This window comes from Lissotriton helveticus, chromosome 9 (assembly GCF_964261635.1).
Source record: "Lissotriton helveticus chromosome 9, aLisHel1.1, whole genome shotgun sequence".
NCBI lineage: Eukaryota > Metazoa > Chordata > Amphibia > Caudata > Salamandridae > Lissotriton > Lissotriton helveticus.
This window is the reverse complement of record NC_136070.1, coordinates 825,838,792-825,855,701: the sequence shown is the minus strand read 5'-3', so window position 1 is coordinate 825,855,701 and position 16,910 is coordinate 825,838,792.

The following is a 16,910-nucleotide window of genomic DNA, read 5'->3' as shown; positions in this document are numbered from 1 at the left end:
GAGACGAAATGTGAAGGTGACACTGTTGGAAAAAGGGGAGTGGGTCAGAGTCAAATTGGCCCAGTTGAGAAGGAAAGGAGACAGTAAAAACAGAGCGCCCATGCAAGTAAAAGAAGTGTATGATCGAGCTGCATTACTTAGCCATGGCAACGTATGGTCGCAGGATCGCATGTCCAAATGCAACAAAGTACTGCAGTGGGCAAGAGAGGAAGGATTGAGGACACAAGAGAATCAATGTTCACCTACAGATAGAGCGTTGCCATGTGAAGGAGAGAGGAACTTAGGAGCAGAAGGAGGTGGAGTTGAGCATGACGATGGAGACAACCCCATCGTAGAAGATCACCAGGAGAATGCTGGCAAGACTCCTGGGAGAGAGAGTCCTAAGGAAGCAGGGAGGAGAATGACAAGCAGAGCAGAGGAACGTGGGGAGAGTTCCACCTCCACTCCGGTAAGACGCAAACGTGCAGGGAGAACACTGGTGAGGCCAGCAAAATTCATAGACTATGAACTGAGTGAAGTGAAGTAACTTTACCTGAGGGACTCACAGACATATTTAACTTTGTTGTTATATATAAAGAAGGGAGATATGTAGTGTCGCGCTCTAGTCGTTACGTGACCACGTAACGATGTAGGGCGCGGCCGCCATTTTGCATACGAAATGAGCGCAATTGCCGAAGCGGCACGGACGGCTTTTCCTGGCGCTCTCCTGAATTATATAATAAATCTTTTGAATACCTCATACGCTCCATCATACTAATTGGGGGGTATAATAACCTCATTGCACTAGCTCATCTTAAATATCTTGGGAAGACTTTGAGAGCTTTGCTCTATTAAAATACTCTTTCACTCTTTCTTCATTCAGTGGTTCTCTGCGTATACATATTTTTTGATGTGCTTCCAAATAGGTGTTATTTATGATTTCTTGTGTTATGCGTGTCAGATCATCTTCGTCTGTCACTATCAATATACTACCTTTATTTAATTCCCTTTGGAGGAGCTATGCTAACATCCTCGCCAACTTACCCTCTCTCCATGAAATCTTTGTTAGTATGTTTTGTGTTAGTACTTGGCCAAACTATTGCATGTCTCTCCCAGAGACCTTTTTTGTGTCTAACAGTTCCTAGATTTCTTCTTGCGAATGCTGTACTCAGCTTTTATTTTTCACCATATTATGAAATCTCTTTCTGAAGTTGTACCCCTAAGTCCACCTAGTTTGCTGAGAGCAGCACCTCGGAGCCTTCCCTTCATTGCCTCTCACTCACTAGCTATTGTGTGTGTCATCCACAGTTAGTGTTAAAAGTAATCAGATACAATGTTTTAAATTGTCATAACAAATTCTGTATCATGGGTGCTTCGGATGTCATTGCCATACAGTCATTCAAACTCTCTTACATCCTTGCCTGTATGTCATCATCAGTGGGGTGTGGTCTGCACAGTTTCTGCTCATGTAGTCTACATCCATACATTCCACATATAATCCCTGGCTAATAAAAGATAATTGAGTCTACATTCAGAGCCAAGGTGGTAGGGGTGAGTAGGAGAAGTAGACCAGGTCATCTAGTTGTCTGCCATACATCTATCATATATAATTGTTCTATAATGTCCCTCAGTTGTAACATAAGTGTATTTTAGGGGACATTTGTCTTGGGGGCTGTCTATCCTTCATGGAGGACAGGACCCAGTTGAAATCAACCGTCCGCATCATTGGTCCCTTTGGTAGGATTACATCTCTCAGGCTAGTGACAGAAGGAATGTCCTCTATTGGGGGGTATAAACCTTCAGCATACTCATTTCATTTCCATTTAATGTTCCACTAATCACAACATAACTCCCCTTGGTGTCTTGCTGCATATTTGCCATCTTCCTTTATGAGCACTCCTCTTGATCTGGATTAGTAAGTGGCTGAATAAAGATGTCCTCCTTTCCCCTTGGCTGCCAACATTTAGGCCTTGATTAGGAGTTTTTGTCAGAGCGGTGGCTCACCGGTGCAGACCGCTTCACCACCGCTCAGCCAAATCTCGCGCCATCAGATTGCGACTTTTTCATAGTTTGGTAGGCAGGTGGCGTGGTGGTCCCATAGCAGTGCCTCTTTTAAAGGCGGCGGTGCCATTGAAAAAAGGAACCGCAATGGGATCATACTACAAGGCTCCTGCTTGGCATGGACTTGAAAGTCCATGCCGTGCAGGAACCTATGTGCATGCACACAGGGGGGCACATGTTATGCCCCCCCTTGTGTGCATCCACATATGTTTGAGACACTGGGGGGCCCTGTAGGGCCCCCTTTGTTTTCTCTCTGCCAGGCTTTTCATGGTGGGGGAACTGCCATGAAAAGCCTGGCGGAGAGGAAACTCGTAATATGCTTGGAGGGACCGTGTCAGATGTCAATTTGTCACCCAACTAGAACCACGCTGCAGGAGCGACGATATTCCCCTCTCTCTACCCCCACCCAGACTGCAGGCCACGATATAAATACCAATGCACTCTGCAGCCTGAGCCAGGAGAGAGGGAAGGGTAAAAATAACAGACCCGGGGAGGAAGAAGACTTCGGGAACCCAGTAAGTCTCCTGCTAGCTCTCACAATTCTCAAGGGCACACAAAGAACCTCGCACCCTGCAGAGGAGAGATAAACAAAAAGAACAACTATGAGAATGCACTTCTAAAGTCTCTCTCTCCACGCACATGTATTAAACAAGACCAAACACAACCTCCTCCCTCCTTCTTACCCGATGTGGGCTTCAGCAGTGCTGCACAGGAGACTCCGTTCCTCTGTTGCTGTACAGAAGCCTTCAATAGTGAACACCACTTTTTGTTTTGCTCGTAGTGATATTTGCGTTAGGGGAAAAAGTCATATGACGGAAAAAAACCCTTTCTGAAGTACAACGTGAAAAAATAAACGTTCCGCTTACCCCGCTTCCCGAAAATACTGTGGCCACAAGGAAAAAAATAAAGGAAAAAACTGAAAAGTAGCCGGTTCGTAATACAGAACCCAAAGTTCTCACACAAGGACGCCAAAAGACATCCAACACCCGGAAATGACTATACCGGCGTGTTAACAATGTCCGCACGCAGCCGCGCACAGAAATCCAACTCTGATCCAAAACACGTCGTGGTGTCCGTTGTGATTTCCAGAACTCCAATGCACGCCATTCAAATCCGGAAACCCAAAGAAAGTTCATAAAGGTCAGAACGAAGCCTCGCTCTGTCACCCAATTCAGTCCCAGGGTGAAAACACGAACTCAGCCAAACAATCCCATAAGCACGGTCACCACAAAAGACAACGTGACCGGTTTCAAAACCAAGCACAGACTGCCCGGTTCCTCTGCATTAAAAGCGATCACATGGGCAAGAAGGGAGGGGCTTACACTTCAGCATGCGCATAGAGAGAGGACAGGGTGCAGCCCGATCTAAATCCCAACATCAGACTTCCAGACTCTTACTAGGGCCCTGTCTGTTGTGGGATTCAACGGGTCTCCTATATAAACCATATCCTAACACTTAGCAGTTTTATGAAGGAAAGGATTCTTTGTTGATTGAAAAAGCTTTATTCGAGTTACAAACTCATAAAAGCACAACATACATTTTAAAAATTCATGCATTTGAAACACATTACAAATAAATTCATATGCATATATAAAAATACATTTTAGTCAAGTGTGCAAGCTTTAACAAAAGAATTAAAAATTCCTATAAAATTTCAGTTCATATTGAGAGATAAAGCCTTCCGCCTAATGGACCATGCCCACCCCAAGTACTTTGCTGTTCCCAGCACAATGGGCATGTCAGTGGAGGTACAAATAATTCTCAACCCCTCAACACCACTGGATACCCCAAGATTTCTACAGACTGGAGCCAACCATACTCTCCTTGGATTTACATACGCTTCACACAGAAATAAAAAGTGGGCTACGCTTTCGTTAGGGGCACCACACACCGGGCAACATGAGGTGTTAGTGCTCCTCCACCTACCCGTCAGTGACCTCAGGGGGAGAGAACCTGACCTTAGCTGAAAAAATAGCTTCCTGTCTATCCGGACACTAATACTGTCCCAATACTTTTCTAGTACAGGTCTCGTTTTAATTTCCAGGAATCTACCCCCCATTGTTTCTGGTTGTGTACGCCTCCAAAGCCTTTCTTCTACATAATCCCAATAGATCTGCTTGATGGTATCTTTACTTGGGAAAACTTCCCCAGAGGGATTTTCCCAAAGGTTGGGAAGACCAAGCTCGCCAAGAACGACCCTGAGTGTTTTCAGCCATGGTATTTTGTGGAACGTGTCTGATTTTATTAGGGCTAAAAATCCATCAGCATAATGTCGGATCTCCCGGGTCGTCCAAAGCCTTCTCCAATAAAGGATAGGCCTCAGTCGAGCACGGTCACTGACCGATCTCCTCCCTAGATCTAGGGCAAGCGGGATTAGTGGCGCACTCTGGGGGAGACCCGTAATTCCCCTCAGGAACCTATTCTCGGATATTTGTAAAGTAGGAAGCCTCTCAAAACCCCATACTTCTGCCCCATATAGGGCTGCCCCTAAAACTTTGGCATCATAAACCATAATGACCGGTTTTATAGGCCTAGTTTTTGATTTAGCTTGCTCTACCCGAAGTGCCCCTGCAATCTGCTGATGTCTAAGTACAGCCTTTTCTATATGGCGTGACCAACCTGGCTTACTCGATATCTCTACCCCGAGATAAGTAAAGACATTTACTACCTCGAGCTCGATATTATTCAGAGATACCCTTGGTTGTGGTCGGCGCCTTTGTGAAAAAACCATCAGCTTTGTTTTGCCAGCATTAACTTCAAGGCCGTGCTCCCTGCAAAAAATGTCAAAAATATTTAAGGCACGCTGCAGTCCCGCTGGGGTTTTGGACACAATTAGGGTGTCGTCAGCGAACATCAAGATTGGGACCCTGATGCCCGCTAGCGAAGGTGCATCCACACCTGCATCCAACATCCTATCCACAATCCCATTAATAAATAGGGAGAAAAGCAGGGGTGCCATTGCACATCCCTGGCGTACTCCCCGCTCAACGGGAAAATTAGCAGTAGATTCCCCATTCCTCCCCCATTGGACTTTTGCAAAATTACACTCATGGAGTCGCATAATTAAGGTGAGCAATTCGGGTGGAACCCCTATCCCTTTCAGAACTGCCCAAAGCTTGCTCCTTGGGACCAGGTCAAAGGCAGCCCTCAAGTCTACAAATGCGACAAATAGGCTGCCTTCGCCAAGTAGTACCGTCCCCCACCTCAACATGGTAAATCGGAATATTTGATCTACCGTGCTGGTAGCCCTCCTAAAGCCTGCCTGGTAGGGGGAAAGGGCATTATTCTCTTCTACCCAGTCCATACGTTTGTTGGTCACCATCTTCCCCACCACTTTTTGGACAGTGGCAATTAAGCTTATCGGCCTATAATTTGCCGGGCACGACCGATCACCCTTCTTATAGATCGGTATGATTATTGCCCCCTTCCATATTTCTGGGATTACTGCCCCTTTGGCTAGTGCATTTCCCAGCAGGGTCACATACCTAGCCCACAGTACCTTGTCATTCTTGAATATATCAGAGGGTATCCCGTCCAAACCCGGTGCCTTTCCCCCTTGCAAGGATGAGATTACCAATTCCACTTCTTTATTTGAAAACAGATTTTCTTTGCAAAATACAACTGGAATTGGTTCTATGGCCACCATCCCCCTATTATCTGCGTATTGTGGTTTGAAATACTCGACCCATGATGCCTCGTTGACATTATTATCTGGGTTGTTAGGGGTGCCACCTCGACCCCACTTAACGGTTTTCCAGAAAAGTCTGGAATCCCTTGCTCCAGAGGCTTCCAGCAACTCATCCCAGTATTCTTCATCCCACTTCTTCTTGGCCTGGCGGATGCTAACATTGTAGTGTTTCCTGGCTGAGCTGATCGAAACCTTGTCCCTACTTCTAATTGCCCTACCCAGTTGCAACCTAGCTAACCTACACTGCTTGTTAAACCACCTAGCCATTTTAAGTGGGGGTTTTCTATCTACATTATTCAATCTCATAAAATGAGGTTTTAAAAGGGAGAAGAACTTATCATGTATGGCTGTCATTGAAACAGACCCTGGTATTACAGGATTTGCTAATTCCATGGCTGCAATTGCATTGTCCACCTCCAAACTTATGTAGTCCATGGTCGCCTCATTTGCCAGCACATTTGGCCATTTAACTCTGCGCATGTCATTTCCCATAACAAGTACTGCTTCACTGCTTGGCTCTTGGTTAACCGGCGTAGCCGTCCACCAAGTGTGGGTGACACAAAGGGGATTATGGTCACTTTCTAACCTACCCTTTATTTCCATATCGCCTATCCCATACCATAAATCAAAACTACAAATGACATAGTCTATTCTACTCTGACAATGACCATTGTCGAATGTACAATTACCTCCCTGGTCACTCTTTGTCCTTCCATTAAGGGCCCTTAACCCATGTTCAAAACATAGCGCATTTAATAGCAATATGTCTTTTGTCCACCGTTTGACTGGTGCAAGATCTAAGATCGGAACACCCCATTGGACATCCTCCTCTTGTCCGATCGGGTTTTCCGTGTTTTCCAGTGGTTCAAAGGTCCTATTGAGGTCACCAGCCACGACCACTCTATTTCCCATGGAATATGACTCAAGGAAGGTGGATAGGGCCTCTATGGTAGGTGAATTCCCGGCATTGGTACCCCTAGCATAGATATTATATATGTCAATCACACCCCCCTTGTCAGATGATATTCTTAACAATTGTATGTCCTTACAACCCAGATCAAGCATTTTTATTTTAACTTGTAGATCTTGCTTGATCCAAGCTGTTAAGCCTCCCATGGGTCTACCCCTGGGGCCTCTACTTGCTGGGATACAAAAGTTTAAATAACCTGGGAGGAAGATCGGGTCGCAAGCCCATGTCTCCTGGAATAGACACATTTCGAACCCGTTGACAAAATCTATCCAATTTTGTGACAGTAATTTTGTTCCTAACCCCGCAATATTCCACGAGAACATTCTCCCTGTGCCGGTGCCATTACAAATCCCCACATCAATGACTGACATAGGCGGAAAGTTAGTCAGACCCTCACAATTACCTGCCTCAGCTATAACAATAACCACACAATTAGCACCAGTTCCATGGTTAACATCAATATTTGATATGGGTCTTATATCACCCCCCAAAATTTCCAAACTCACCCCACTATCCACCCTACAATTCACTTTTTCCCCATTAATAATCACTTTTTTTTGGACTTACTATTACATCCCTAGTTGATGCCACTGGTTGCTCGATTATATCTTCCCTACCCATCTTGTCCGTAGATTCATTGAAAACAGCCAATTTCCGTCACCATCCCCGCCACAAGTTTCCCTGCCCATCATGAGAGTTGTAAACTTGATCATAAAACACATTTGGTCGTGGAAAAGGGACATTGAAGGGGATGGTCTCTATCTGAGGAGGGAAGCTCAATCTCCCTAGATCATTATTCCCACCAAAATGGCTGTCAACTGGTCTTGGATAGAAAAAAGTGAGATCCACAATGCCAATCCCACCACTGCTGGTACTCCAACCTGGCCTCGTGATCATTCCTACCACCCTTGGATCCTGGAAGTTAATAATAATACATTCACCCCCTAGGTTTTTCGGGGTACATCCTATCCAATTGACCCTTCTTACCCCGATAATCAAACCATCCGCTTCCCCGGACAATGGTCTATTGAGCCTTAACCAGTACATGACCTTATTTTTTAACATCTGGTAAGTTTCTATTTGCCCTGCCAATAATGGGGGAACATTGGTAAGAATAGCCACATAGGGATAGGAATCCGGAGTAAGATTTATTGGTGGTAGCCTAGTTGGAGGTTTTGTCACACAGGGTATTGGTCGATTTTGTTCTGGGACAACAAGGCGTGATAGGGGAACATTCTTTGGTGTCGAGGAGGCCTTATTTCCCCCAGAAATATTATTACCACCACCTACAGCACCATCCCTATTTATAACTTGTGGAACATGAGACTTATTTGTTCTAACACTATTATTACAGAAATTTTCGTCATTGCCAACCAGAGGACCCAAGGGAGATATCAGGGTACTTGGTAGGAGTTGGATAGCATTTCTAACAGGAATGACATTTTTTGGGCATTCCTTACTACCTTTGGCAACCATAATATTATTTTTCTTCGTTTTCCCAGAGTTACTTAGGTTTGAGGTAGTTGGCAATTCAGTGCTAGTCTTACTACTTTGTCCCTTCTCCCGGTTGTCAGTTGCAATACTAATGACGGGAGGGTTTAATTCAACCGAGGGGGCAACTACATCTCGCTCGGCTATTTGTTGTTGATTTCTCTGTTCCCCCGTTTTAAGACAAGACTTAATTAAAGATTTAGTCGAAAAGAAATTATATAGACTAGCCTGCTCTAGATGGTCCAGCTGGTTAGCTAGTTTTTTTAGTCTGTCTTCAAAGGGGTTCAAAAGGGATCGTATTAATTTTTCCAACTCCAAGAATAGTTGCGACTTAAACGGTGGTGTCCCAGGAGATGCTATAAGTATGGGATCTCCAACTAGGGGGTCTGGGCCTGATGGTAATGGTTTCCCAGGGGACACTATTATAATGGGATCTAAGCCTGGTGGAACAGCTTCACCCTCGCTCATTACTGGCCCCGTGGAGGTATTTCCTGCGATATCACATGGTCGTGTACTTGTCCCTGTTTTCCTGTATTTTTTAGGAGGTTTTAAAACATGACATTTCTTTGTAACTACACTCCTTTTCCTTTTGGTGCAAGGTTTAGCCTTTGCAAAATGTTTTAGAGCAATAGATTGTGGTGTAGACTGTTGTCCAGTGAGTGGATTGGTAGGAACACTAGGGGAAATTGTAATCAAAGTAGAGGTTACTAATTCCAGGGGAAAAGTAGCCAATGACTCAATTGTTGGGGGAGAAAGGTGCAACATTTCCTGTGCAACAGGCAACGTAATGGATGATAGAGGAGTGGCCAATGATGGAAAACTTGGACTTGTACGTTTGTCGACAGGAATTTTTAGAAGCTCAATGAACAACCTACGTCCCGCACGTCTTTCTGACAGAATTACAAAAAGGGGGTGGTGATGGACAGAGTATCTGAGTTAATCAGAACACTCCTACCCAGTCAACAGATCAGGGCTTGATCCATCACCGTTTTTTAGCTCACTGCACCATCCCAGTTCAGAACCTGGCTATATGCAAATTAGTCTGTCCCTGGCCCAGTGCATCATGGGAACAGGGCAGACCAAACTACCAAGCCAATTCTTCACTGGAAAGGAAACAAGCTTCCGGGGACCGGTTTCTGGCATTACAGCCGTCTTCGGCCCGGCTTGCTTGAATCCTGATGGTGCAATGAGCAAGGGACTCATGTCTGAGCATACCCTTCCACACTCATGGTGGCCAAAATAATTACAAAAAGGGGGTGGTGATGGACAGAGTATCTGAGTTAATCAGAACACTCCTACCCAGTCAACAGATCAGGGCTTGATCCATCACCGTTTTTTAGCTCACTGCACCATCCCAGTTCAGAACCTGGCTATATGCAAATTAGTCTGTCCCTGGCCCAGTGCATCATGGGAACAGGGCAGACCAAACTACCAAGCCAATTCTTCACTGGAAAGGAAACAAGCTTCCGGGGACCGGTGTCTGGCATTACAGCCGTCTTCGGCCCGGCTTGCTTGAATCCTGATGGTGCAATGAGCAAGGGACTCATGTCTGAGCATACCCTTCCACACTCATGGTGGCCAAAATAATTACAAAAAGGGGGTGGTGATGGACAGAGTATCTGAGTTAATCAGAACACTCCTACCCAGTCAACAGATCAGGGCTTGATCCATCACCGTTTTTTAGCTCACTGCACCATCCCAGTTCAGAACCTGGCTATATGCAAATTAGTCTGTCCCTGGCCCAGTGCATCATGGGAACAGGGCAGACCAAACTACCAAGCCAATTCTTCACTGGAAAGGAAACAAGCTTCCGGGGACCGGTTTCTGGCATTACAGCCGTCTTCGGCCCGGCTTGCTTGAATCCTGATGGTGCAATGAGCAAGGGACTCATGTCTGAGCATACCCTTCCACACTCATGGTGGCCAAAATAATTACAAAAAGGGGGTGGTGATGGACAGAGTATCTGAGTTAATCAGAACTTCTTTCTGACAGGGCAATTTCCCTATCAATGTCCTGTGGCAGCCGTTTAAAATAGGTATCTAGGGGGCCCATAACAGCAGCCCCTGACTCATTCAGAGAGGGCGGGAAGGTAGAGGTGCTAGTAGAGCAAGCCATACACGCAAACTTTTGCCCCTCGATAAGTTAAAGACAGGTTATATCAACAGCACTCCCACAAATGACAGGAATTAAATACCAAGTCAGTATATATCCGTCTAGTCAGAGGGGTGGCCCAGCCCGGCCTCCTTTGGCCCCTGACGGCCACAGACGGTCCCGCCCTTGTCCCGGGCTTCTCCAGGGCCCCTCCCGCGCGCTCCCGCGCAGCGGGTCTCGCAAAGTTTTGATATACTGTCTAGAGAGGAAGAGGAGGAGCCTGCAGGGAGAGCGCCCCAGCTGGTAACGATTGGGGGTTGTGGGCGCTCCTGGGACTTGTAGTCCTGCGCCCACAACACGCTCGCAGCCCTGCACGTCCAGGCACCCAGAGGCAAAGTTCCAACAGTGGCGATGTGAAAGGTGGCCTCAAACGAAGCGGGGACCCGCGCAGCGGGTTCCGCAAGCAGTGTCCAAGGGATGCAAAGAAAAAAAGTACTTTTAAAGCGCACCAGACCTTGCGAGGAACAGCAGCAGCAAAGATGGAGAAGGAAAGGATTCTTTGTAATTTTGTCTAGTTTTCTGCTCATTTACATTCCATTCCATTCCCACAACTATTGGGCTACTTTATTTGAAAATATTTGTGTTTTTAAAATGAATTTACGGCAGATAAACCCTGCCTTATTATTATTTCTTGTTTCTTTCCCTGACTAAACTAACACAGAATAAGTTTTTGTGATAAAATTACATTATTTTCTAAGTTCCATGTGAACACTTGCTGCAAGCTACTGCACCGAACAGTCGCACTTTTAAAGAGATGGCAACAAAATATGCCTAGAGTAAATCGAATAAAATGCGCAAAGAAAGAGACAAAGGAGCGAGGTTTAATCCGAGGGGTAGTTGCAGGGGCAGACACTCCAGCGGCCACCTTTGGCAAAACAAAGAGGAAAGTGAAGCAGGTGGTGGGCTACACCAGCCCTGAAGCGAAAGAGAAGTGACCTTTTCCTATCTGCCCATTTTCCAAGTAAGGTCCAGACTAGAATTTGTATTAAGATTTGCATACTTATAGTTAAGTACAGTGATTTTACCACATTCAGAACTCTACCTGGACACTGTTGTCTTAGTGAGAAAAAATAGTTTCACAGCCATTTTATTCGCCTTATGGATGGTCAACGGGGAATGAAACATAACTGGGAGATTCAACGTAAGCTAGTCAGGGGCTAGTTGAACCTTTGTCTAACAGCAGAGAGCTCTAATGACATCCTTGTTCAGACTCGCCTAAGGGTTAACCCAAACTGAAATCCACAAGAAGGTTGGAGCTAGTGTATGTAATATGGTCCTATAAATTGGGCAAACCCAGCTCGCTGTGACAAATGTAATGTGAGCTGGAAGGAGGTAGGTTCAGTATGCATGTGCAAATATGATTCTCCTCCAGCTTTATAGGGTCCATGTTAGTCTAGCCCCACACTCCTGCTCCACAGCTAGCCGTAGAGATACCTGGGAGTTTTAATCAGAAGCAGGAGGAGCCAAAATGTTGAATCCTCCGGGCCAGGGGAGACTCAAGAGCACACCTGCTGCCTTTGATATATTTAAATTACTGGCTGAGAGGTGGATGCCCCATGAACCTGATCTATCAAACACTACGCCTAATTAAGGAAAGCTATGCACACTGTCTAGGCACTTTCGCCCAATGCTATGTGAAGCGCCCTATGTCTACCAGCACCACAGACCACGATATGCGACTTACTGAACTTTGGGCTAGATGTAGATAACTCTAATTTACCGACTCATAAATACCGAATTTTACCGATTCGGTAAATACCGAATCGGTATTGCCCATTGATTCCTATGGGCCTTGAAGCCTATAGGAATCAATGGGCAATACCGATTCGGTATTTACCGAATCGGTAAATACCGAATCCTGCAAGGGTGCAGGGGGTGTCACTTTGACACCCTCTAGCACCCCAAGTACAGGCTTGTGTGACATGTGGCACACATACATGCCCTAAGGGCATGTCTGAGTGTCACATTGCACAGGTGTGCATGCACAGATGTGCATGCACACCTGAATCCGGAATTTTACCACCCAATAGGATTGGGTGGTAAAATACCAACTCTTAAGGGCCTGTGGCACTCTTAGGAGTGTCAGCTACATATGGATTTACCGAATCGGTAAATATACCGATTCGGTAATTTACCGATTTATAGGCCCCCTACATCAGAAAACCCTAATACCGGTCGGTAACGGCCGAATTCGGCCGTTACCGACCGGTATTAGGGCTCCTACATCTGGCCCTTTGTGACCAAATCCAGATTTGCCATAAATGCCGCGAATGAGTCCACCAACCTGCGGAGTACGATAGGAGTGCAGGTCTGAAGAACCGTGTCACAACTTCACCAGCTTGTTCTTTAGGATACCTTTCAAGCACTCCGTCATGCCGAAGATGGAGGTGATGAGCACAGCACAGCCTCTGTGTGATGGAGGTGATGAGCACAGTGCAGTCTGATGAGCACAATGCAGTCTCTGTGTGATGGAGGTGATGAGCACAGTGCAGTCTGATGAGCACAATGCAGTCTCTGTGTGATGGGGGTGATGCACACAATGCAGCCTCTGTGTGATGGAGGTGATGAGCACAGTCCAGTCTGATGAGCATAATGCAGTCTCTGTGTGATGGAGGTGATGCACACAATGCAGTCTCTGTGTGATGGAGGTGATGAGCACAGTGCAGTCTGATGAGCACAATGCAGTCTCTGTGTGATGAAGGTGATGAGCACAATGCAGTCTCTGTGTGATGGAGGTGATGAGCACAATGCAGTCTCTGTGTGATGGAGGTGATGAGCACAGTGCAGTCTGATGAGCACAATGCAGTCTCTGTGTGATGAAGGTGATGAGCACAAAGCAGTCTCTGGGTGATGGGGGTGATGAGCACAATGCAGTCTCTGGGTGATGAAGGTGATGAGCACAAAGCAGTCTCTGGGTGATGGGGGTGATGAGCACAATGCAGTCTCTGGGTGATAGGGGTGATGAGCACAATGCAGTCTCTGGGTGATAGGGGTGATGAGCACAATGCAGTCTCTGGGTGATAGGGGTGATGAGCACAATGCAGTCTCTGGGTGATAGGGGTGATGAGCACAATGCAGTCTCTGTGTGATGGAGGCGATGAGCACAACGCAGCCTCTGTGTGATGGGGTGATGAGCGCAATGCAGTCTCTGTGTGATGGGGTGATGAGCACAATGCAGTCTCTGGGTGATGGGGTGATGAGCACAATGCAGCCTCTGTGTGATGGAGGTGATGAGCACAATGCATTCTCTGTATGATGGAGGTGATGAGCACAATGCAGTCTCAGTGTATTGGAGGTGATGAGTACAACGCAGTTTCAATGAATTGGATGTGATGGAAACAATGCAATCTCTGTGTGATGGAGGTAATGAGCATAACGCAGTCTCTGTGTGATGGAGGTGATGAGCATAACGCATTCTCTGTGTGATGGAGGTGATGAGCATAACACAGTCTCTGTATGATGGAGGTAATGAGCATAACGCAGACTCTGTGTGATTGAGGTGATGAGCACAACACAGTCTCTGCGTGATGGAAGTGATCAGCGCAATGCATTTTCTCTGTGATGGCGGTGATGAGCACCATGCAGTCTCTGTGTGATTTCCCGTGGACTGGACTACCTTAAAAGATTACATTTAATTGCACTTTATATTATGTTGCTAAAACTGTTTACAATTGACCAAACTTTATTATAATATGCTGCTATCTGTTTGCCGACCCCTGAAAGTGTTCAACAGTATTATGCTGCTATCTGCACGTTTTTAACTCTACTTATGATATTGTTGTTTTGTATAATATGTTCTTTTTTAATATATACCCATCATTGAAGTCTTTATAACTTGACAATCCCCTTTTTAGGTCTCGCCTGTCGATGCGCATGCGCATCGAGCAAGCGAGACTATAGGGGCTCATCCACACTTTATCTAACTTGCAAGGAATCGTGGCGATTCCTTGCAGTGCCCGTGACTTTTAAGCTCAATGCGCATGTGCATTGAGCTTAAAAGCGCGTGCACAGCCGCCCGCATTCCTCCGACACCTTTGAAGTGAAGCTTAGCTTCACTTCAAAGGCCCGGCTTGTTCACACCCACATGCCGCTCTGCCCCGCTCCGCCCCCTCCCCTGAGTCATCCTGCCTGCCCTCGACGTTCCCCCCGCCCCCTCCCGCCACGCAATGCCGAGAGCTTGTTGTCACTTTGATTCCGGCTTAATGCTGAGGCTGCTGCCCAACGCGTGACGCATTTGTTAAATGAACCTTGATTGAATGCGAGTTATATTTAATTTAATTTGCAGTGTATTGGTTTAATTAAAGTGACTGTCAGAAGAGAAGGGCGCACACACACGGTGTGCCTAAACTGGTCTCTGCCCTCGCGGCCCTGGCGTCTCTTTTAGGATGTTACCTCGCTGGATTAGTCTTTACACTGATCATGCTTCGAGGCGCTCCTCTCTACCTCATGTCTTAAATTTGGCGCCAGTCCTCGTCCTGTTCTACAAATATTATGACTGCTGCAATTTATACCACACTCTACTGTCTTTACTTTATTTATATGTAGGAACATTTTAGGAATATGTAATATGTATGTCTTCTGTAAAGCGCTTTGGAACCTTTGGCTAATGTCCGCGCTATATAAAAATGCTGTGCGGTTGACTCTCCACCATCCCCGCCATTTCTTTTATGAGAGGCGTACTTGGCCCGCCCCGGGGTCCATTCTCTGCTGGAAGAGGCCCACCTTCTTCAAGTATGGCAGCGCGCCTTTCTTTTGTCATGGACATCGAGGCTTGCCTTCAAACACACTTTTACTCTCAGCGCGGTGCTCAGCAACGTTTATGTGACACTTAATACACTTGAGGAGTTATTGTAGCAATTTACATCCGGCAGTATACTTAACTACATGCAGCCCTTCAGCATCAAGAAATGTGACTGGCTCTGCGGCAGAGCCTCTGCCCCAGTCCATTAAGCCTCATAGAGACACCAACCTGACCCGTGACTGTTTATGCTCCAGGCCAGAACCTCCATTGAGATGTCAGTCATGAGACTACCTTCCCCACAGCCCCTCAAGCCCCATGGAGACATGAGACTGACGTGACTTACTCTGTCCGGGCCCTAACGCAACAAACTAACATACAAGTCTTGAAGCGTTCCCGTTTTCCGGACTATACTGCAGTTCAGCTGCTCAGCAAACCGAAGGATCCTATCTTGCACACTTGTATTTTGCAGGTTTTTTTTTTTGCTGTTTTGATATAGCGCAAATTCAACTCTAAGCTATTGATTGGAACGGTTAACATGGTACCCGTTACATTGCACAAGGACAAATTTGGTTTTTGTAGGTACGGATAATGATGCGATTTCCCCAGGATCACTGGATGTCGAGCCAACCCCAAGATTAGAACCTGGTTCCCCCGCTCAGAAGTGGTTAGCCCAGACTGATGTCACATTCTCTCCCCATGGCCTAATCTTCACAAACCCGTGTGAAATCTCGAGGGGAGCTGCGAGGTTTAAAGGACCCGCTTTATCTTTCTGTAAAACGCGCTCATTCATCTTCTGTTTGAGCTGTAATTGTTTTGTACGATTCTTTCCTTTTAATAGTAGCTTCTCCTCTTTCTTAGTGACCTTTGGAATTGTAAATGTATGCCAAGGTATCTATTGCTGTTAGCGTGGGTAATACAAGCAATCTCATTTATTCATTCATTCAAATATAATATTGCGCATCCCCAACTTGCTGACCCGTCCTGTGTTTAATGGCTGTAGAGCATCCCCAACCGGCTGAACACGTCCTGTGTTTAATGGCTGTGGAACTATTGATCTCTGTGTTACACATATAGCCCCTGCATCCAGGTACATGGTACATTCTACAAATATTATGACTGCTGCAATTTATACCACACTCTACTGTCTTTACTTTATTTATATGTAGGAACATTTTAGGAATATGTAATATGTATGTCTTCTGTAAAGCGCTTTGGAACCTTTGGCTAATGTCCGCGCTATATAAAAATGCATACATGCATAAACTTATAAACAACTCGCACTATGTATTAATGCCTAAATAAACATACTCCATGTCGGACAAACTGGTACATGACAGAAGAACGGAGCAAAGCAAGGCAAAGCCCGGACTAGCACCCTGACACCGCCCGGAGTGTATCGTACGCTACAAGTGCCTTAAAGAAGAACAACCATTCGTAATAGTATTGTAATTCAACCCAGCGCACCGATGACAGCGCTCCTCAGCAGAGAATTACAGAAGAGACAGTAAGAACATTCATAAAAAGCCATAAACACAGCAGCTTGCCTGTTAATTAGATTGCTTTCTTATAACAGCTGCTAACTATCCATGCTTTGCAAAACATTAAAAGGTACCTCCCACTGTTAGTTCAGCCGACCGTCTCTAAAAACCGGGACATGACCTTAATTTCCTGAAATCTGCAGGGAAGGCTGGAGAAAAACCGGGACTGTCCGGGCAAATCCGCGACGCCTGGTCACCCTATGCTATTGAACGAGGCTATTCTTTGTAAATTGCATAAAACTGAGCTTTCTCTTTCAGTGCGTGCGTTTACTCCACATAGGTATCAGTAGG